Raw genomic sequence first — 20,516 nt, 5'->3', positions numbered from 1 at the left:
GTCCGAGCAGAGTGGCCGGCCAAGATGGCGGAGGCGAGCAGCGGGGGATGGGCGTTTATGGCGGGAAAAACCGCCGCACCGGAGGAAGACCCGGGACACTGACCGGCCTCCGAACTGACACCCAAGAAGGGCGAATCAGACTTTAAGACCCCTGCATCCCCGCTAGAAGCGCACACGCGGTCCGGGGAGCGATTCTTCGCGCCCTCGCCCTCCGACACCATAGGCCACGTGGAGATCGATCGGGGAACCCCCTGCCCGCTAGAAAAAGGTAAAAATTACCTGCTTCTCGCTCCGAGCTGTAACGACCTGGTGTCCCAGTGAGTAGCTGCAATAAACGTTTAAATAAACGTCGAAATAAACGCCTTTAAGGACGTCCAAAAACTTTTTTTTTTTTTTTTTAACGGAGCCAGCGGGAGGGGGGAGAAAAGGAGGGACCTGGCGCCACCAGGTTTGCACTTGCTCAAGAAGAGCCCTCAACCCCAGGTACTCAACAAAACCTAAAAATTAGGCTTGGAGACCTAGCCAGAGCTGCTGCTGTGTGTGACCACCACCTGCTGAGATAAAGAACATACTGAGGAGTTTCCGGCAGCACATGACCACATATAGGGAGGCAAAAGGATTGCTCTCTATCTCCACCTGCTGGTAGATGGACACAACCCACCAGTCTATGGATTGATCAGCATGATGATATGGAAGGAGTGGATTATTAGGAGTAGATTGAGGGTATTCATTATGGTATATATTCCCTGTGGTTACTATTAAGACCATGTTCTGGTGATTGTATGTGTGATAGGGCTATGTTCTTTAGTGTGGGGATTGATGTTCTAGTCTTTTGCGATTATTTGGCTTGCCTTTCAGATCAGTATTGGGTCTGGTTTCACTGATAGTTAGTGAGCGGAAGAGATGGGAGGGGGGAGAGTAGCTTCGGATCGGAGGCCTCCCTTGATCTGTCTGATAGCAACTAATTGCATCTCACCCTCCTTATTTATTAGGATGTATTTACCACCTTTTTGAAGGAATTCACTCAAGGCGGTGTACAGTAAGAATAGATCAAACATGAGCAGGAGGCAATTAGAGCAGTAAAAATATTCGAACAACAATACAAAGTATGGCATGGTATACTACTTGCAATGACAACACAATATGTACTAGAACTTTATAATTGGTAGTGAAGGGTAAGGCAAAGTTGTAACATATGAGTAAAAAAGTAGGAGAAAGTAAGGTGATTGATTTGAAGGAAGTTGCATGTGAGGTCAGAGAGATGGTTAAATAAAGACTGCTTTATGGAGCAGCTGGTTCAGGAACCCATAAGAGGGGAAACAATTCTAGACCTAATCCTTAGCAAAGTGCATGATCTGGTGCAGGAGGTAATGGTGCTGGGGCCACTTAATAACAGTGATCAGATTTGATATACAGTACAGTCTAATTATCTGACGTAAACCGGACTGACCAGTTGTCAGATAACTGAAAAGGTTGGATAATACGGAAAGCACTGCATGAACCCCTCAAACTTTGCATAAACAAAGGCATAGAGTTCTTAATTTTCAAAAATTGTTCTAAAACAAAGATTTTTAATAGAAATAAATATGGTGATGTCACCAGGGGGAGGGGCACCTCTGTCGGATATGCCGGATGGTCAGATTAGCGAAGGTCAGATAATCAAGACTGTACTGTAGTCTCTGGAGTTAAGTACACATAGGAAATCCAATATGTTAGTGTTAAGAGACTATGATAAAATGATGAGAATGGTAAAACGAACAAAAAACAAAAACAAAACTTAGAGGAACAGCTGCAAAGGTCAAAATTTTACATCAGAAATGGATGTTATTCAAAAATACCATCCTGGAAGCCCAGTTCAGATATATTCCATGTATTAAAAAAGGAGGAAGGCAGGCCAAACGACAGCCAGCATGGTTACAAAGCGAGATGAAGGAAACTATTAGAGCTAAAAGAAAATCCTCTAGAATATGGAAGAAGGATCTGAATGAAAATAATAAGGAATAGTATAAGGAATGGCAAGTCAAATACAAAGTGCTGACAAGGGATGGAAAGAGACTTTGAAAAGACGATTACATTGGAGGCAAACATACATAGTAAAAACTTTTAGTTACATTAGAAGCAAGAAGCAGGCAAAAGAATCAGTTAGACCGTTAGATGACTGAGAGGTAAAAGGGACACTCAGAGAAGACAAGGCCATAGCGCACAAACTAAATGAATTCTTCACTTCAATTTTCACATAGGAAGATGTGGGAGAGATACCAGTGGGGGAAACTGTGTTCAATGCTGACGACTCAGAGAAAAAGAAATCTCTGTAAACCTAGATTTGTTAGGAACTGGGCAACATTCTGGGGAAGGGGGAGCCTATTCCGAAAGGATGGGCTCCATCTTAACCAGAGTGGGACCAGGCTGCTGGCATCGGCGTTTAAGAAGGAGATAGAGCAGCTTTTAAACTAGAAATGGGGGGAAGGCCGACAGTCGCTCAAAAGAGCATGGTTCGGGATAAGGTATCTTTCAAAGATATCACCATAACAGGGAAGATAGAGTATCCTGATAGTGAGGTTGCAAAAGAGATTGTAGTAGATCGGGTATCTTTAAATAACAATAAAAATCAGACAAAAGATTGCCAATTAATACTGTCAAGTACTAAGCATGATGTACTTAGGAACAACAAACATAGTTTGAAATGTCTATATGCGAATGCCAGGAGCCTAAGAAATAAGATGGGGGAGTTGGAATATATTGCACTAAATGAAAAATTAGATATAATAGGCATCTCTGAGACCTGGTGGAAGGAGGATAACCAGTGGGACACTGTCATACCGGGGTACAAATTATATCGTAGTGATAGGGTGAATCGGATTGGTGGAGGGGTAGCATTGTATATTAACGAGAGCCTTGAATCAAATAGATTGAAAATTCTGCAGGAAACAAAACACTCCTTGGAATCACTGTGGATTGAAATTCCATGTGCAAAGGGGAAAAGGATAGTGATAGGAGTGTACTACCGTCCGCCTGGCCAGGACGAACAGACGGATGCGGAAATGTTAAAGGAAATCAGGGACGCAAACAAACTGGGCAACACAATAATAATGGGGGATTTCAATTACCCGCATATAGACTGGGTTAATGTAACATCTGTACACGCAAGGGACATAGGATTTCTTGATGAAATCAAGGACAGCTTCATGGAACAGCTAGTTCAGGAGCCGACAAGAGAAGGAAAAATACTAGACTTAGTCCTTAGTGGTGCTCATGATCTAGTGCAGGGGGTAACGATACGAGGGCCGCTTGATAACAGTGATCATAATATGATCGGTTTTGATATTGGCATTGAAGGAAGTGAAACTAGGAAATCAAGTACGCTAGCGTTTAACTAAAGAAAAGGTGATTACGAAAAAATGAGAAAAATGGTGAAAAAAAAGACTGAAAGGAGCAGCTCGCAGAGTAAAAAACTTGCATCAGGCGTGGATGCTGTTTAAAAACACCATCCTGGAGGTTCAGGACAAATATATTCCACGTATTAGAAAAAAGGGAAAAAAGACTAAACGTCAGCCGGCGTGGCTAAACAGTAAGATAAAGGAAATCATTAGAGCCAAAAAACAATCCTTCAGAAAGTGGAGAAGAGAACCAACTGAAAGTAACAGGATAGATCATAAGGAATGCCAAGCCAAATGCAAAGCGGAGATAAGGAGGGCAAAAAAGGACTTTGAGAAGAAATTAGCGTTGGAAGCAAAAATACATAGTAAAAATTTTTTTAGATACATTAAAAGCAGGAAACCGGCCAAAGAGTCGGTTGGGCCGCTGGACGAAAATGGTGTTAAAGGGGCGATCAAGGAGGACAAAGCCGTAGCGGAGAAATTAAATGAATTCTTTGCTTCGGTCTTCACCGAGGAGGATTTGGGGGGGACACCGGTGCCGGAAAGAATATTTGAAGCGGGGGAGTCGGAGAAACTAAACAAATTCTCTGTAACCTTGGAGGATGTAATGGGTCAGTTCAGCAAGCTGAAGAGTAGTAAATCACCGGGACCTGATGGTATTCATCCCAGAGTATTAATAGAACTAAAAAATGAACTTGCGGAGCTACTGTTAGAAATATGCAATCTGTCCCTAAAATCGAGTGTAGTACCGGAAGACTGGAGGGTAGCCAATGTTACTCCGATTTTTAAGAAGGGTTCCAGAGGAGATCCGGGAAATTATAGACCGGTGAGTCTGACGTCGGTGCCGGGCAAGATGGTGGAGGCTATTATTAAGAATAAAATTGCAGAGCATATACAAAAACATGGACTGATGAGACAAAGTCAGCACGGATTTAGTGAAGGGAAGTCTTGCCTCACCAATCTAATGCATTTTTTTGAGGGGGTAAGCAAACATGTGGACAATGGGGAGCCGGTTGATATTGTATATCTGGATTTTCAGAAGGCGTTTGACAAAGTGCCGCACGAAAGACTCCTGAAGAAATTGCAGAGTCATGGAATCGGAGGTAGGGTATTATTATGGATTAAGAACTGGTTGAAAGATAGGAAGCAGAGAGTAGGATTGCGTGGCCAGTATTCTCAGTGGAGGAGGGTAGTTAGTGGGGTCCCACAGGGGTCTGTGCTGGGTCCGTTGCTTTTTAATGTATTTATAAATGACCTAGAGATGGGAATAACTAGTGAGGTAATTAAATTCGCCGATGACACAAAATTATTCAGGGTCGTCAAGTCGCAGGAGGAATGTGAACGATTACAGGAGGACCTTGCGAGACTGGGAGAATGGGCGTGCAAGTGGCAGATGAAGTTCAATGTTGACAAGTGCAAAGTGATGCATGTGGGTAAGAGGAACCCGAATTATAGCTACGTCTTGCAAGGTTCCGCGTTAGGAGTTACGGATCAAGAAAGGGATCTGGGTGTCGTCGTCGATGATACGCTGAAACCTTCTGCTCAGTGTGCTGCTGCGGCTAGGAAAGCGAATAGAATGTTGGGTGTTATTAGGAAGGGTATGGAGTCCAGGTGTGCGGATGTTATAATGCCGTTGTATCGCTCCATGGTGCGACCGCACCTGGAGTATTGTGTTCAGTACTGGTCTCCGTATCTCAAAAAAGATATAGTAGAATTGGAAAAGGTACAGCGAAGGGCGACGAAAATGATAGTGGGGATGGGACGACTTTCCTATGAAGAGAGGATGAGAAGGCTAGGGCTTTTCAGCTTGGAGAAGAGACGGCTGAGGGGAGATATGATAGAAGTGTATAAAATAATGAGTGGAATGGATCGGGTGGATGTGAAGCGACTGTTCACGCTATCCAAAAATACTAGGACTAGAGGGCATGAGTTGAAGCTACAGTGTGGTAAATTTAAAACGAATCGGAGAAAATTTTTCTTCACCCAACGTGTAATTAGACTCTGGAATTCGTTGCCGGAGAACGTGGTACGGGCGGTTAGCTTGACGGAGTTTAAAAAGGGGTTAGATAGATTCCTAAAGGACAAGTCCATAGACCGCTATTAAATGGACTTGGAAAAATTCCACATTTTTAGGTATAACTTGTCTGGAATGTTTTTACGTTTGGGGAGCGTGCCAGGTGCCCTTGACCTGGATTGGCCACTGTCGGTGACAGGATGCTGGGCTAGATGGACCTTTGGTCTTTCCCAGTATGGCACTACTTATGTACTTATGTAATGGAGCAAATTAACAAATTGAACAGTAGCAAATTGCCTGGACTGGGTAGTTTACATTTCAGAGTACTGACAGAATTGAAAAATGAACTTGCAGAGCAATTGTTATGAATACGTAATTTACCTTTAAAACCAAGTATGGTACTGGAAGATTTGGGGGGGGAGGGGGGGGTCAATGTAACACCAATTTCTTAAAAGAGATCCAGAGATGATCCGGGAAATTATAGACTAATGAGCCTGATGTCGGTGTTGAGCAACATGATAGAGGGTATTATAAAGAACAAAATTTCAGAGCATACATAAAAGCATGGATTGGGACAAAGCCAACACGGATTTAGTCAAAGGAAATCTTGCCTCACCAATCTACTATATTTCTTTGACAAGGTGCATAAAGGGAAAATTAGGTTCTTACCTTGGTAATTTTCTTTCCTTTAGTTACAGCAGATGAATCCATTAGCTGATGGGTTGTACCCACCTACCAGCAGGTGGAGATAGAGAACACTGAAAGACCATAGTGCCTCTTGGACGGCTAGCCCCAACTGCCTTCAGTATTTGAGATTTCCAAAGCAGAGTGAACCATAAAGGTATAATAACAAACTTTCCTCACAGCAAACAATCACCCCATAACAGGAGCATCAAAGGAGGGACGATCTCAACCTCCTGTAGTAGAACATCATGTATAAATTCTGATAACTGTTTTCCAACGTCTCCCAATGAGATTTATATCTGCATGAAAAATCTGAACAAAAAACAAAGTCAGACAGGGAGGGATCATGAATTCATCTGCTGTGACTAAAGGAAAGAAAATTACCAAGGTAAGAACCTAATTTTCCCTTCCTTGTCATCAGCAGCAGATGAATCCATTAACTGATGGGATGTACAAAAGCAATCCCTACTTAGGGTGGGAACAGACCACACCACGAGCCAATACTTGAGCTCCAAAAACAGTGTCCTGTTTCACTGCAAAATCCAGCCTCTAATGCCGGACAAAAGAGAGCTGAGAAGCCCAAGTAGCCGCACTACAGATCTCTTGAAGAGAGAGTGCACCCGTTTCAGCCCACGAGGAGATGGCTCTCGTGGAATGCGCCTTAAACGCTTCAGGCGGAGACCGACATGAAAGCAGATAAGCAGAAAAAATGACTTCCTTGAGCCAATGGGCTATAATGGCCTTAGACACTGGATCTCCACGCCGAGGACCTGACAAGACAAAAAGGTGATCAGAAGTCCTGAAGTCATTTGACATCTGTAGATACTGCAACAGCGCCCTGCGGACATCCAGAAGATGTAACTGCCCAAAGGAGTCCGGGAACTCTTCCCTAGAAAAGGAAGGAAGAAAAATGGGCTGGTTCAGGTGAAACGCTGAAACCACCTTAGGCAGGAAGGAAGGCACTGTACGTACCATCACTCCGGACACCAAGAATTGCAGAAAAGGGTCCTGACAGGACAGCGCCTGCAGCTCAGACACACGTCTAGCCGATGTGATAGCCACCAAAAAGACTGTCTTAAGAGTCAAATCCTTCTCCGAAGCTCGCCTAAGCAGCTCGAAGGGCGAACACTGAAGAGCCTTCAACACTTGTCCCAGGTTCCAGGCCGGACAGGGCAACCAGACAGGAGGACGGCGTCTAAGCACCCCTATGAGAAATCTGGCAATGTCCGGATGAACAGCAAGGGACAAGCCAGCGACCTTCCCTCGATAGCATGATAATGCTGCCACTTGCACCTGCAGGGAATTGTAAGCTAGGCCTTTTTGTAAGCCCTCATATAAAAAGTCCAGCACAGTTGAGACTGTAGCTTGCGAGGGTGTGATCGCCTTTGAAACACCCCACGCCTCAAATTTGCGCCAGATCTGGGCATAAGCAGCAGAGGTGGACCACTTGCAGGCCTGCAAGAGAGTGGAGATGACCTTATTAGAGTAGCCCTTGTCTCTCAATTGCGCCCTCTCAATAGCCAGGCCTTAAGACCAAATCAGCAGGGATCATCCATAGTCACCGGACCCTGAACCAACAGGTTCAGCACCAGGGGCAAATGCACCAGCGCGTCCACCAACATCCGGCGGAGATCCGCATACCACGGTTGTCTTGGCCAATCTGGAGCTATGAGAATCACCAGACCTCGGTGCTGTCGAATCTGCAGTAGGACTCGTCCTATCAAGGGCCAAGGAGGGAACACATACAGGAGGCCTGAGGGCCAGGGTTGAGCCAGAGCATCCAACCCCGCTGAGTGAGGATCTCTCCTTCTGCTGAAAAAGCGAGGTACTTTGGCATTTGCACTTGACACCATTAGATCCATTCCGGGTGTCCCCCATTTGGCACAAATCTGAAGAAAAACTTCTTCTGCCAGTTCCCATTCCGCCGGGTCGATTTGATGCCTGCTGAGAAAATCGGCTTGCACGTTGCTCTGGCCTGCTATGTGAGCTGCTGACAGAAGCTGCAGGTGGAGCTTGGCCCAGTGGCAAATCTGAGCGGCCTCCGCGGCCAGGGCCCTACAATGAGTGCCACCCTGACAATTTATGTATGCCACCGCTGTCATGTTGTCTGACAGAACTCGGACAGCAAGCCCCTTCAGAGTCTTTTGAAAGGCCATAAGAGCCTGGAATATCGCTCTCAGTTCCAAGAGACTGATGGACCACCCCGCTTCCACGGGTGTCCACAGACCCTGAGCATAGCTTCCTTGGCAATGCGCTCCCCAGCCTAGAAGGCTGGCATCTGTTATCACCAGGCAACAGGAAGGAAGTTCCAGAGGCATTCCTTGGCGCAGCATCCTGTCGGAGAGCCACCACTCCAAACTGAGCCGGGCCGCAGGGAGCAACGTTAGTCTGCGTTGATATTCCTGGGACATCGGAGACCATTGTTGAAGCAGGGCAATCTGCAGAGGCCTCATATGCGCTCTCACCCAAGGCACCACCTCCAAGGTGGTCGTCCTCGACCCCAGCAGCTGGACAAAGTCCCAAACTCGCAGGCGAGGCATCCACAGGAGCAGACAGACCTGATTCTGAAGCTTGCACTGCCTTTGGTCGGGGAGAAAGACCAACCCCGATGCCGTGCCGAACCAGACCCCCAAATACTCGAGAGACTGAGAGGGGGTCAGGTGACTTTTGGGTATATTGACCACCCAGCCTAGCGCCTGCAGGACCGCCACCACTCTGGCTGTGGCAAGACGACTCTCGGTTGCTGAGTCTGCTCTGATGAGCCAGTCGTCGCGATAAGAGTGAACTCTGATACCCTCTCGCCTGAGACAGGCAGCTACTACCACCATTACCTTGGAAAAGGTACGGGGAGCTGTGGCTAGGCCGAAAGGCAAGGCTTGAAACTGGAAATGCTTTCCCAACACTGCAAAGCGGAGGAACCGCTGGTGTGGAGGCCAGATAGGAATGTGCAAATAAGCTTCTTTTAGGTCCAGAGACGTGAGAAACTCTCCTGGCTGAACCGCCGCAATTACGGAGCGCAGGGTTTTTATGTGAAAATTGAGAGCCTCGTTTACTCTTCGTAAGTCGAGGATCGGCCTGAAAGACCCGTCTTTTTGAGGCACGACAAAATAAATGGAATAGCGGCCGCAGCCGCGTTCGGTGGGAGGCACCGGGATCACCACTCCGAGGTGCAACAAGACTTGTAAGGTCTCCCCTACCGCTGCCTGTTTTACCGCAGTGTCACATCGGGACTCCACAAACACGTCTCTCACCGAGGCACCGAATTCCAGTCGGTAACCTTCTCTGATTAGGTCCAGGACCCACTGATCTAAGGTAATCTTGGTCCACTCCTCTAGAAAGAGGGAAAGATGTCCTCCTATAGCAGGCAAGGAGTGGACCGGCGTCCTATCATTGTGGAGGACGCCCCTGAACTCCTGGCCTTGAACTGGCCCCTGCGGAACGTTTGTCCGAGCGAAAGGAGTTCCTCTGCTGAAAACAGGCATGGTGTCGAGAGCGGCCCTGGTGGGAAACCCCATCGACTCTGATGATGTGTTGGTAGGGGCGTCCAGTGAGGACCCAGGCATGCAACAGGCGATACGGGGAGCTGAAGGAAGCATGTCTTCCACGGCACAGAGCTCGGAGGTGACTCTACAAACGTTAAAGGTGATGTTGGACCGGATTACTACCACATTATAGAAGACATCAGATGATGTGCTTAATCTTAACGCTAAGTTTGAGGATTTGAAAACAACTGTAGACTCTGTTAAAGGTGAACTAACAGCACAAGTGCAATCCTTACAAAAAGGAAGCTGATACATTAAATGACTTTAAAAATAAGGATTCCATGGATGTTACACGGAAAATTGAGCAGACTGAAAATTTCAACAGGCGCCTTAATCTCCGTCTTTTGAATTTTCCAATAATAGCGGGGGTAACGCCGATAGATACTCTTCGAAGGTATTTGACAGAAATTTTGAATATTCCCTCGGAGGCAATACCCCCGCTAAATAAGATATATTATATTCCTAAACCTAGAGGAGGAGTACGAGGTCCTGAAAAAGATATTCCTGATTTACCAAATATTTCTGACATTTTGGAGCAATCCTCTGATATAATAATGGACAGAGCTACAATGATTATATCTATGGTGTTTGAGCAAGACTATAATACTATTCTAAGACTTTATTTTAGAAACTCCAAAGCTCAATTTTGTGGTTCCAAAGTTTGGATATATCCGGACGTCACTAAATCAACACAACAAAAAAGGAAGGCGTTTCTTGCTTTAAAACAAAAGACTATAGATATAGGTGCTTCCTTTTTTCTTGCATACTCTTGTAAGTGTGTAGTTAAATTAGGTCAAACTAAATATACTTTCTTTTTCACCGGAACAATTTAAATCGTTTATAGAATTGAAACAACTGAAGTAATGTATAACCTGGAGAGAATGCAGCCTTTACCTTTAGCTTAATTACCTACTTGTATTACTTCTCTGTAATCCGTTGGGTTGGTCGTAAGCCCTTGGGCCCTGGCCGAGGCCAGCAGGGCGCCGACCCAGGCCAAGGGGAGACTGACCCACCACCGCACACCCCAGCTACACAATACCCCCTAAGCTACCCCTCCCCACAGTCCCTCAGGAAGAAGGGAAATAGGCATACAAGCGGGCCTCGCAGCCGAACCGGAACCCACGCACACAGAGCCACTCGTGCGAGCCTCACGGCTGAACTGGAACCCAATCACACACAGGGAGGGGTGAAAGAACACAGAGGGCCCCAAGATGCCAGACATGCGCTGAACACCAGCAATAGGGCAGAGGGGGAAACAAAGGACCAGAGCGGGCCACGCCCACCCAGGGGACTAGCGCAGGACAGGGGAACTAACACAGCAACCCCCCCCCCCCCCACCAGGGTAAGAGCCCCAGGCAGAAGCCAGAGGAACCAGACACAAAAGGAAGGCAGAAAGCCCTTGCCTCAAACCCGCTGTAGACAGAGGCACACAGAACACAAAGGGTTAAGCTTACTGAGCCAGCAGGCCGGGACACTGGGAAGAGAAATCCTTAAAACAAACAAAGGAGAATGCTCTCACTCAGCCCAGAGCCCCTGAGGCTGAGCAATGCCCAGCCCCCACTAAACAAACGAGCAGCTGACCCTGATTACAGAGTTACGAACACACACACACAGCAGCTAACCCAGAGGAAGGAAAAGAATACTCTAATACAACACAGATCCCTGTCAGAATCTAGAGCACGTTCTGAGAGAAAACTATCAGGCTTTCCTGTTACCACCAAGTAAGTAACGCAAAAGCAGAGAAACTCTTCAGCTGCAGGCTAAAGTACTATCCCCTGACATCAGCACAACCCCTGGCAGCGAATCAGAAGAGACGTCCCCTCCTCCCCCTCAGCCAAACCGGCAGAATCATAACATCCTCTAATTCATTTTCCCCTTACCATTAAAATTGGGGTCTAAGAAAGGTTTTACAATGCTTGTATAAATACACTCTAATTTCAGAATTTTTCTTTTTCTTTTATACATGGTTGCTTGGAGTATTACTATATTATTTCTACCTGTATTTCTGTACAAGGGAATCCTTGATTATTGTAATTTAAAATTATAAATAAAGAATTTAAAAAAAAAATAAAAAGCACAAACTCAGGGGAGAAAAACTCACCCTGACCCTCTGCCTCCGAATTAGGAGAAACGGATGTAGGAGCTCCTCTGGCAGCCTCTAAACGAGGCATCCCCGTGCACTCAGACTCCTCTGCAACCGCGAGGGTCGAGGCATGTGACGCTTCCAAAATGGCGTCCGCTGCCAGCTCCATCGAGCGGGAAGAAACATCGCTCGGCATGCTCTAACTAGCGTGAGTATCTAAAGAGCACGTTTTACACAGCCCCGCTGCTGATCTGCGTTTACCACAACGGGAGCAGTGCTTAACTCCTTCAGCAGCCATCATCCATTTTTTTCACAGGATGGGAATATAGCAATAAAATGGCGGCTTCGCACCAAAACTTACCCCGATCGCAACGGCGTCCGCGGGACCTCCCCAGAGGAGCTGGGCACCACTCTCACCTCAGAAGACTGAGTCAACGAGATCCGGTCAAGCTGCACAGAACCAGGATCACTGGAAAATGCCTCAGAACAGCCACGCAGTAAAAGCGCGCTGTTTGGTTTTTTTTTTTTAACGCTGTGAGGAAAGTTGGAGGCAGGCAGCAACAGAGGGACTCCGGGAGGTGGGGGGAATATGTAAGGCAGGGAAAGGGTGAACCTATATGCCTTTAAAGTGGGCACCACCTGCCACAACACCCCTGCTCAACTGGCAAAAGCACAGGAGCCACCACAGGAAGTCTGAAATCCAGGAGCTGATCAAGTTACGTCCACACCTGCTGGGAGATAGAGAAATACTGAAGGCAGTTGGAGCTAGCCGTCCTAGAGGCACTATGGTTTTTCAGTGTTCTCTATCTCCACCTGCTGGTAGGCGGATACAAACCATCAGTTAATGGATTCATCTGCTGCTGATGACAAGGAACATGTGGATAAAAGTGAGCAGCTCGATATAGTGTATCTGATTTTCAAAAGGCATTTGCCAAAGTACCTCATGAAAGACTCCTGAGGAAATTAGAAAACCATGCGATAGGAGTTAATGTCCTATTGTGGATTAAAAACTGTTTAAAAGATAGAAAACAGAGTAAGGTTAAATGGTCAGTACTCTCAACAAAGAAGAGTAAATAGTGGGGATCCACATGTGTCTGTTCTGAGACCACTGCGTTTTAACATTTATAAATGATCTAGAGATGGGAATAACTGGTGAGGTAACTAAATGTGCTGATAACACAAAGTTATTCAAAGTTGTTAAATCACAAGAGGATTGTGAAAAATTGCAAGTGAACCTTACAAGACTGGGAGACTAGGCAGATAACATATAATGTAAGTGCAAAATGATGCATGTGGGAAAAAGGAACCCAAACTATAGCTACATGATGCACGGTTCTGAATCATTGCCCAGCAAAAGGATCTAGGTGTTATCATTGACAATATGTTGAAACCCTCTGCTCAGTGAATAGTGCTAGCTAAGAAAGCAAATAGAATAGGAATTATTAGGAAAGGAATGCAAAACAAAAATGAGAATGTTATAATGCTCCATGGTACGACCGCACCTCGAATATTGTATGCAATTTTGGTCACCGCATCTCAAAAGAGATATAGCAGAATTAGAAAAAGTACAGAGAAGGGTGACAAAAATGATAAAGGGGATGAGATGACTTCCCTATGAGGAGAGGCTAAAGAGGCTATAATTCTTCTGCTTGGAGAAGACAGCTGAGGAGAAATATGGTAGAGATCGTGAATCGCTTGTTTATTCTTCCCAAAAATACCTGGACTATTTTAGAGGTTTGGTCTGGTATGTATTCAGAAATGTCTCTTCCAGCTCAGCCTTAAAAAGGTTGGCATATTGGGGTGCTGTCCTGGTGCCCATTATTTGTAGATAGATATCATTGTTAAAGCGGAAGTAGTTGTGAGTTAAAATAAATGTGATTAATTTTGTAATAGTTTCTGGTGAGTATTGATGGTCCAGTGTGGATGTTTTTAGGAGTCTCCCACATGCAGCTATGCCATCCGCATGTGGAATGTTAATGTATAGTGATTCTACATACATCCATTCTGAAGCAAACTAAAAGAATAAAAAGGGAAATGGGCGCATAAAACGTGAAACGCGGTTCTCCTGAGGCAAAAAAAACAGAGTCGCGTCTCCTGCAGCACAGATCAAAAGAACTGAACGTTGACACTCTCGTGTCACCGGCGGGAAGCCCCTCGCACATGCGTGGTGCATCTGGGCCCGCACGACGTCGCTTTCCCGAAAGTTCTATGCTTTGAGGAAAGTTCTGGTCTCCTGGGGCCGTCGAGGACGACGACCCATCAGTGACAATATTCAGCCTGCTTGTCCTTGGAGAATCTATTTATTATGGATAGTGCATGCCAAGCTTGGTTTCCTTTCTAATACCAAAATAGGAACAACACATATATGTCAAAACCAATTGCTAAAAGGGTTATTTATATTGTGGACAGTGCTGCTTTAAGTTTTGCCACTCTTTTTAAACTGATAAAACACTCAAATTATCCACAAGTTTTTGCAGCTCTATCTAAATTGAAATAGACCTAGTTGATATATATATAAAAGATCCCCCCCTCCAAAAAAAGTGCATTGATTAAATCTGGGTGCTGTTCAGGACTAAGTCCAACCTAAAAAAAAGGTTCCCATTTACACTGAGCTCATCTTTCCCCCCCTCCTCTTAATTAGTTGTCAGAAAACCATATTGAAATTCATTAATCCCAGATTATATAACATTTTCTTTTTGATTGTAATTAATTCTTCTTGGGTTTGTTTTCCCCCCTTTATTCATCTGCACAGATTATGAGGAGAACCTAATGCCATCAGAAGTGCCATCATCTTCAAAATTCCCTCATATGTTAAGGCTGGCCCCACCTGGTGCAACCCAGGATGTACTGTATAGAAGCAGGGTGCCACCATTTTTAAGATGGCAGTGCTGAAGGCAGGAACAAGTGGAAGTCGCTTCTGCCTTTTCTGAGGTATGAGTCTGGAGGGATTTGTTTTTAAAATGGGGGGTGGGGAGGTCTGGGTGGGCCCACTAGACCACCAAAGCATTTGTTTGATGTTGGATGGATCGGAAGAATGGGAGACAGGTTGTGTCAGGGAAAGGGAGGGACAGAGGCCCTGCACAGCTGGGTCAGGGTTGCCGGCAATTTTTTTTTTTGTTTTTTTTCCCTTCAATATCAACCTTCCTGTCAGTGCCTGAGCCGATCACCACTCAAGCACTGATAGGAAAGATGATATTTATCAAAGAGCTATGTATTACTGCCACGATTTTAACATGGCAGTAATGTGCATAACCACTGATAGCATGCCATGGTATTTTTTTTTTTTTGAAGTAGAGTACAAGCTCTACCACAAAGCTTTCTGCATGGGCTCCCATGCGTGCAAATTGAGTAGAGAACTATCCTGACAGATTTACAGCTATAACTGGTGCCAGAGATGTTTCCACCAAATACTGACTCGGGGAGGTTGAGACTTATCCAACTGCTGCATTTCAGTTTTGTTTTTTGGGTATATGATTTGCTTCTCAATAAAACATTTTTGTCTTGAAAGGTGTGGGGTATGGTCTGTTCGTGAAAATAAATAAATTCATTTAAATGCATGAAAGTCTGATATACTAACATAACAAAAACGTGAAAAGTTGAAAGGGATAGACACTTTTTGTAGCTTCTGTAGATGCAAAGGCAAGGTAAAATTATGTATCATACCTGATAATTTTCTTTCCATTAATTATAGCTGATCAATCCATAGACTGGTGGGTTGTGTCCATCTACCAGCAGGTGGAGATAGAGAGCAAACTTTTGCCTCCCTATATGTGGTCATGTGCTGCCGGAAACTCCTCAGTATGTCGATATCAAAGCTCCATCCGCAGGACTCAGCACTTAGAGAATTACACCCACGAAGGGACACTCTGCCCAGCTCACCACCGCCGAAACGGGGGAGGGGAATTAACCCAGCTCATCCCCACACAAGTGGGGAAGGGGAATCCGTCCAGCTCATCCCCGTGGAGCGGGGGAGGGACACCACACCCGCCGATGCGGGGGGATCTGGCTTATCCTGCAACCGCGGGAGGAGCTGAATGACCCTAGCACCGCCGAAGCGGGAGGGGTACAAAGCTGCCCTACAGCCGCACGAAGCGGGAGGGAATGCCGGCAGAATTTAAATCTCAATCCAGCCCCGTAAAACGGAGGGGAGAGGAATGCAGCAGCTCACTGTAACACAAACTCGTCTCAACTCTTGAAGAATCCAAGTGAAAAAACTTGAACACGAAGTCTTTCTGAAGTAACTGAAGACTAAACTTGAACCTGAAATGCAATCAGAATAAAAACAGTACAGATATCTGGGAGGGGCTATGGATTGATCAGCTATAATTAATGGAAAGAAAATTATCAGGTATGATACATAATTTTACCTTCCATATCATCAAGCTGATCAATCCATAGACTGGTAGGATGTACCGAAGCAGTACTCACCCAGGGCGGGACATTGAAATCCCTGACCTCAACACTGAAGCTCCAAACCGGGCCTCCGCCCGTGCAGCCAGTCAAGCGGTAATGCTTGGAGAATGTATGAGCCGAAGCCCAAGTTGCCGCCTTGCATATCTCTTCCAAGGAGACGGACCCGGCCTCTGCCATCGAGGCCGCCTGAGCTCTAGTGGAGTGAGCCTTCAGCTGGATAGGCGGCCACATAAGCCGCTGCAATGGCTTCCTTGACCCATCTTGCCACTGTAGGCTTAGCAGCCTGCAGACCCTTACGAGGACCAGCAAACAGGACAAACAGATGATCCGATTTCCGGAACTCATTGGTCACTTCCAAGTATCTGATGATGACTCGTCTCACATCCAGATATTTAAGAGCAGAGTACTCCTCTGGGTAGTCCTCCCTACGAAAGGAAGGGAGACAGAGCTGCTGATTCACATGGAAGCGAGAAACAATCTTGGGCAGGAAGGAAGGCACTGTGCGAATAGTCACTCCTGCCTCAGTGAACTGCAGAAAGGGCTCTCGACATGAGAGCGCCTGGAGCTCGGAAACTCTTCTGGCTGAAGTGATAGTCACCAAAAAGACTGCTTTCAACGTCTGGTCTTTCAGAGATGCCCTCGACAAGGGTTCAAAAGGCGGCTTCTGCAATGCTCTTAGCACCAGGTTGAGATTCCACGCAGGCACCACTGAGTGCAGAGGAGGGCGCAGGTGATTAACTCCCTTGAGAAAGCGCACCACATCTGGCTGCGAAGCCAGGGAAGCACCCTTCAGGCGGCCCCTGAAGCAAGCCAGAGCCGCTACCTGAACTTTAAGGGAACTGAGCGACAGGCCTTTCTCCAGACCTTCTTGCAGGAACGCCAACAATGAAGAAATTGGAGCAGTGAAGGGAGAAAGTGAGCCTGCTTCACACCACGCTGCAAATATACGCCAAACCCTGGCGTAAGCAGTAGAAGTAGAGCGCTTCCTCGCTCTCAGCATAGTGGCGATGACCTTGTCTGAGAAGCCCTTCTTTCTCAGACGCTGCCGCTCAATAGCCAGGCCGTAAGACCAAATGGGGAGGAATCCTCCATCACCACGGGACCCTGATGTAACAGGCCCTGCTCCACTGGCAGCCACAGAGGATCGTCGACTGAGAGCCTGATCAAGTCCACATACCAGAGACGTCTGGGCCAATCCGGACCCACCAGGATTACCCTGCCGGGATGCTTTGCCACCCGGTCTAGCACCCTGCCCAACATGGGCCAGGGCGGGAACACATAGAGAAGCTCTTGAGTCTGCCACTGTTGGAGAAGAGCATCTACTCCCAGGGATCGAGGGTCCCGTCCTCTGCTGAAAAAGCGCGGCACTTGGCAATTGGCCGATGACGCCATCAGATCTAGGCTCGGCTGGCCCCAGCGCTTCGTGATGTCCAAGAACGCCTGAGCAGATAGCTGCCACTCTCCGGGATCCAAGGTATGGCGACTGAGAAAGTCCGCCTTGACATTCATGACTCCGGCAATGTGGGCCGCTGACAGCTGCTCCAGGTTCGCTTCTGCCCACTGGCATAGATTCATAGCCTCCTTGGCTAGAGGGGCGCTCTTGGTACCTCCCTGGCGGTTGACATAGGCCACAGCCGTGGCATTGTCCGACAGGACCCGTACCGGCTTCAACACCAGTACCGGGATGAACTCCAAAAGCGCCAACCGAATGGCTCTGAGTTCCAGGAGGTTGATAGACCACTTTGCCTCTGCAGGAGACCAGAGCCCCTGCGCTGTCCTTCCCAAGCAGTGGGCTCCCCAGCCCGACAAAGAGGCGTCCGTCGTGACGACAATCCACTCCGGGGTCACCAGAGGCATTCCCGCAGACAACTTGTCTGTCTGCATCCACCAGCTCAGCGCCTTGCGCACTGCTGGGTCCAAGGGAAGGCGCACAGCATAATCCTCCGACATCGGAGTCCAGCGCTGCAACAGAGAGTGTTGTAGTGGTCTCATATGAGCCCTGGCCCAGGGCACTACTTCCATCGTGGCCGTCATAGAGCCCAACAGCTGCACATAGTCCCAAGCCCGAAGAGGAGAGGCTACTAGGAACTGGTCCACCTGAGCCTGAAGCTTGACAATCCGATTGTCTGGCAGGAACACTCTGCCCACTTGGGTGTCGAATCGAACTCCCAGATACTCCAGGGACTGAGTCGGGCGCAGCTGGCTTTTCTCCCAGTTGATGATCCATCCCAGGGAGCTCAAAAGAGCAACTACCCGGTCCACAGCTTTGCCGCACTCTGCATAAGAGGGGGCTCGGATCAACCAGTCGTCCAGATAAGGATGGACTTGTACTCCTTCATTTCGCAGGAAGGCCGCGATGACCACCATTACTTTGGAAAAGGTCCGCGGAGCAGTAGCCAACCCGAACGGGAGGGCTCTGAACTGGAAGTGTCGGCCCAGGACTGCAAAACGCATAAAGCGTTGATGAGGAGGCCAGATGGGAATATGCAAGTACGCTTCCTTGATGTCCAAGGATGCCAGGTACTCCCCTGCCTTCACTGCCGCTATAACAGAGCGGAGAGTCTCCATGCGAAAGTGCCGAACTTTCAAGGCCCGATTGACCCCTTTGAGGTCGAGGATAGGCCGTACAGAACCTCCTTTCTTTGGTACCACAAAGTAAATGGAGTAACGCCCCTTGCCAAGCTGATTTTCTGGCACCGGAACGACCGCACCCAGGCGGATCAGGTTGTCCAAGGTCTGCTGCACTGCCACAGCTTTGACCGGAGACTTGCAGGGAGAGAGTACAAACCCGTCTCTTAAGGGTCGGCAGAACTCTAGCTTGTAGCCGTCTCTGATGACTTCCAGCACCCAAGCGTCTGAAGTTATTGTGGTCCACTCGCCCAGAAACGAGGACAGCCGTCCTCCAATCTGCACTGGGGCGTGGACCAAGGCCCCGTCATTGGGTACGAGACCCTGGGGGAGGACCGGAGGGAGCACCTCCGGGACGGCGGTCTCTGCGAAAGGAATGCTGCTTGGGGGAGAAATTCCTCTTAAAGGAAGAGGGGGCAGAGGAACCCGACCTGCCCGGGCGGTACCGACGGGCTTCCTGAAACCGTCCTCTGGAGGTACCGGGACGAGTACTAGCCCGAGCCCTGACCTCTGGTAACTTCTTGCCCTTAGACGTGCCGAGATCGGTCACGATTTTGTCCAGCTCGACCGCAAAGAGCAGCTTGCCTTTAAAAGGCAATCTAGCCAGGCGGGATTTAGAGGCGTGGTCAGCAGACCAATGTTTCAGCCAAAGCCACCGCCGCGCAGAGATTGTCTGAGCCATGCCTTTAGCTGAGGCCCTCAAGACATCATACAGCAAGTCTGCCAAATAGGCTAAGCCCGATTCCAGGGCCGGCCAATCAGCCCTCAAGGAATGATCCGAGGGGGAAGCCCGCTGCACCATAGTCAGGCACGCCCTGGCCACATAGGAGCCGCAAACTGAGGCCTGCAAACTTAAAGCAGCCGCCTCAAAGGACGACCTTAAGGCCGCCTCCAATCTTCTGTCTTGGGCGTCCTTTAGGGCCGTGCCACCTTTCACCGGCAACGCCGTTTTCTTAGTCACCGCAGTGATTAAAGAATCCACGGTAGGCCACATAGGCCTCACGTTCACTTTCAGTCAAAGGATAGAGGCGGGACATAGCCCTAGCCACTTTAAGGCTCGCTTCAGGGACATCCCATTGAGCCGAAATTAAGGTGTGCATGGCATCATGCACGTGGAAGGTTCTAGGAGGGCGCTTCGTCCCCAGCATAATGGCAGAGCCAACAGGGGCTGAGGGAGAGACGTCCTCCGGAGAGGAAATCTTCAAAGTGTCCATGGCCAGTATCAACAGGTTGGGCAAATCCTCTGAGCTAAAAAGCCGCGCTGCAGAGGAGTCATCCGCTCCATCCGAGCGGGGATCCGTCTCCTCCAAGGAATCCGCAAAGGACCGTTGGGAGAACTCAGATACGCTGCCCTCATCTACATCGGAGGAGACAAAGTCCTCCAAGGCCTGGGAATCAACCCGAGGGCGTTTACCTCTGGGAACCTCAACCTCTTTACCAGACGAGGGAGCAGGGGCAGCGTTTTGCATAAGGAAGGCCTGATGCAGCAGCAAAACAAACTAGGGGGAGAAACCCCCCAGACTGTGCACTTCCGCAGCCTGGGCTACAGCCCTAGACGCACCCTCAACCGGCGCTCGCAAGAGCGGGGGAGAGACATGCTGCGCATCCAAAATGGCGTCCGGCGTGACACTCCGCGAAGGAGCCGCGCGGGAAGAATGGCGCTTAACTTTAGCCGCTTTTGTGCCGTCGCCCAAATTAAGGGCGTTCATGGCATTAATGTCTCCAACCTCAAGGGCGGCCCAAGAAGAAGCCGTCCGAGCCGCGTGGCCGGCCAA

The 20,516-nt window shown here is 48.0% G+C and overlaps 1 protein-coding gene across 1 annotated transcript in view; it reads right to left on the bottom strand.

Annotated features, from left to right (window-relative positions):
- Window positions 1-20,516, bottom strand: part of ZNF280D (zinc finger protein 280D) — a 434,133-nt gene that overhangs the window by 196,815 nt on the left and 216,802 nt on the right.

Source organism: Microcaecilia unicolor, chromosome 1 (genome assembly GCF_901765095.1).
Source record: "Microcaecilia unicolor chromosome 1, aMicUni1.1, whole genome shotgun sequence".
Classification (NCBI taxonomy): Eukaryota; Metazoa; Chordata; class Amphibia; order Gymnophiona; family Siphonopidae; genus Microcaecilia; species Microcaecilia unicolor.
Note: the sequence above shows the minus strand (reverse complement) of the source record. Positions and strands in the feature narration are given on the sequence as shown.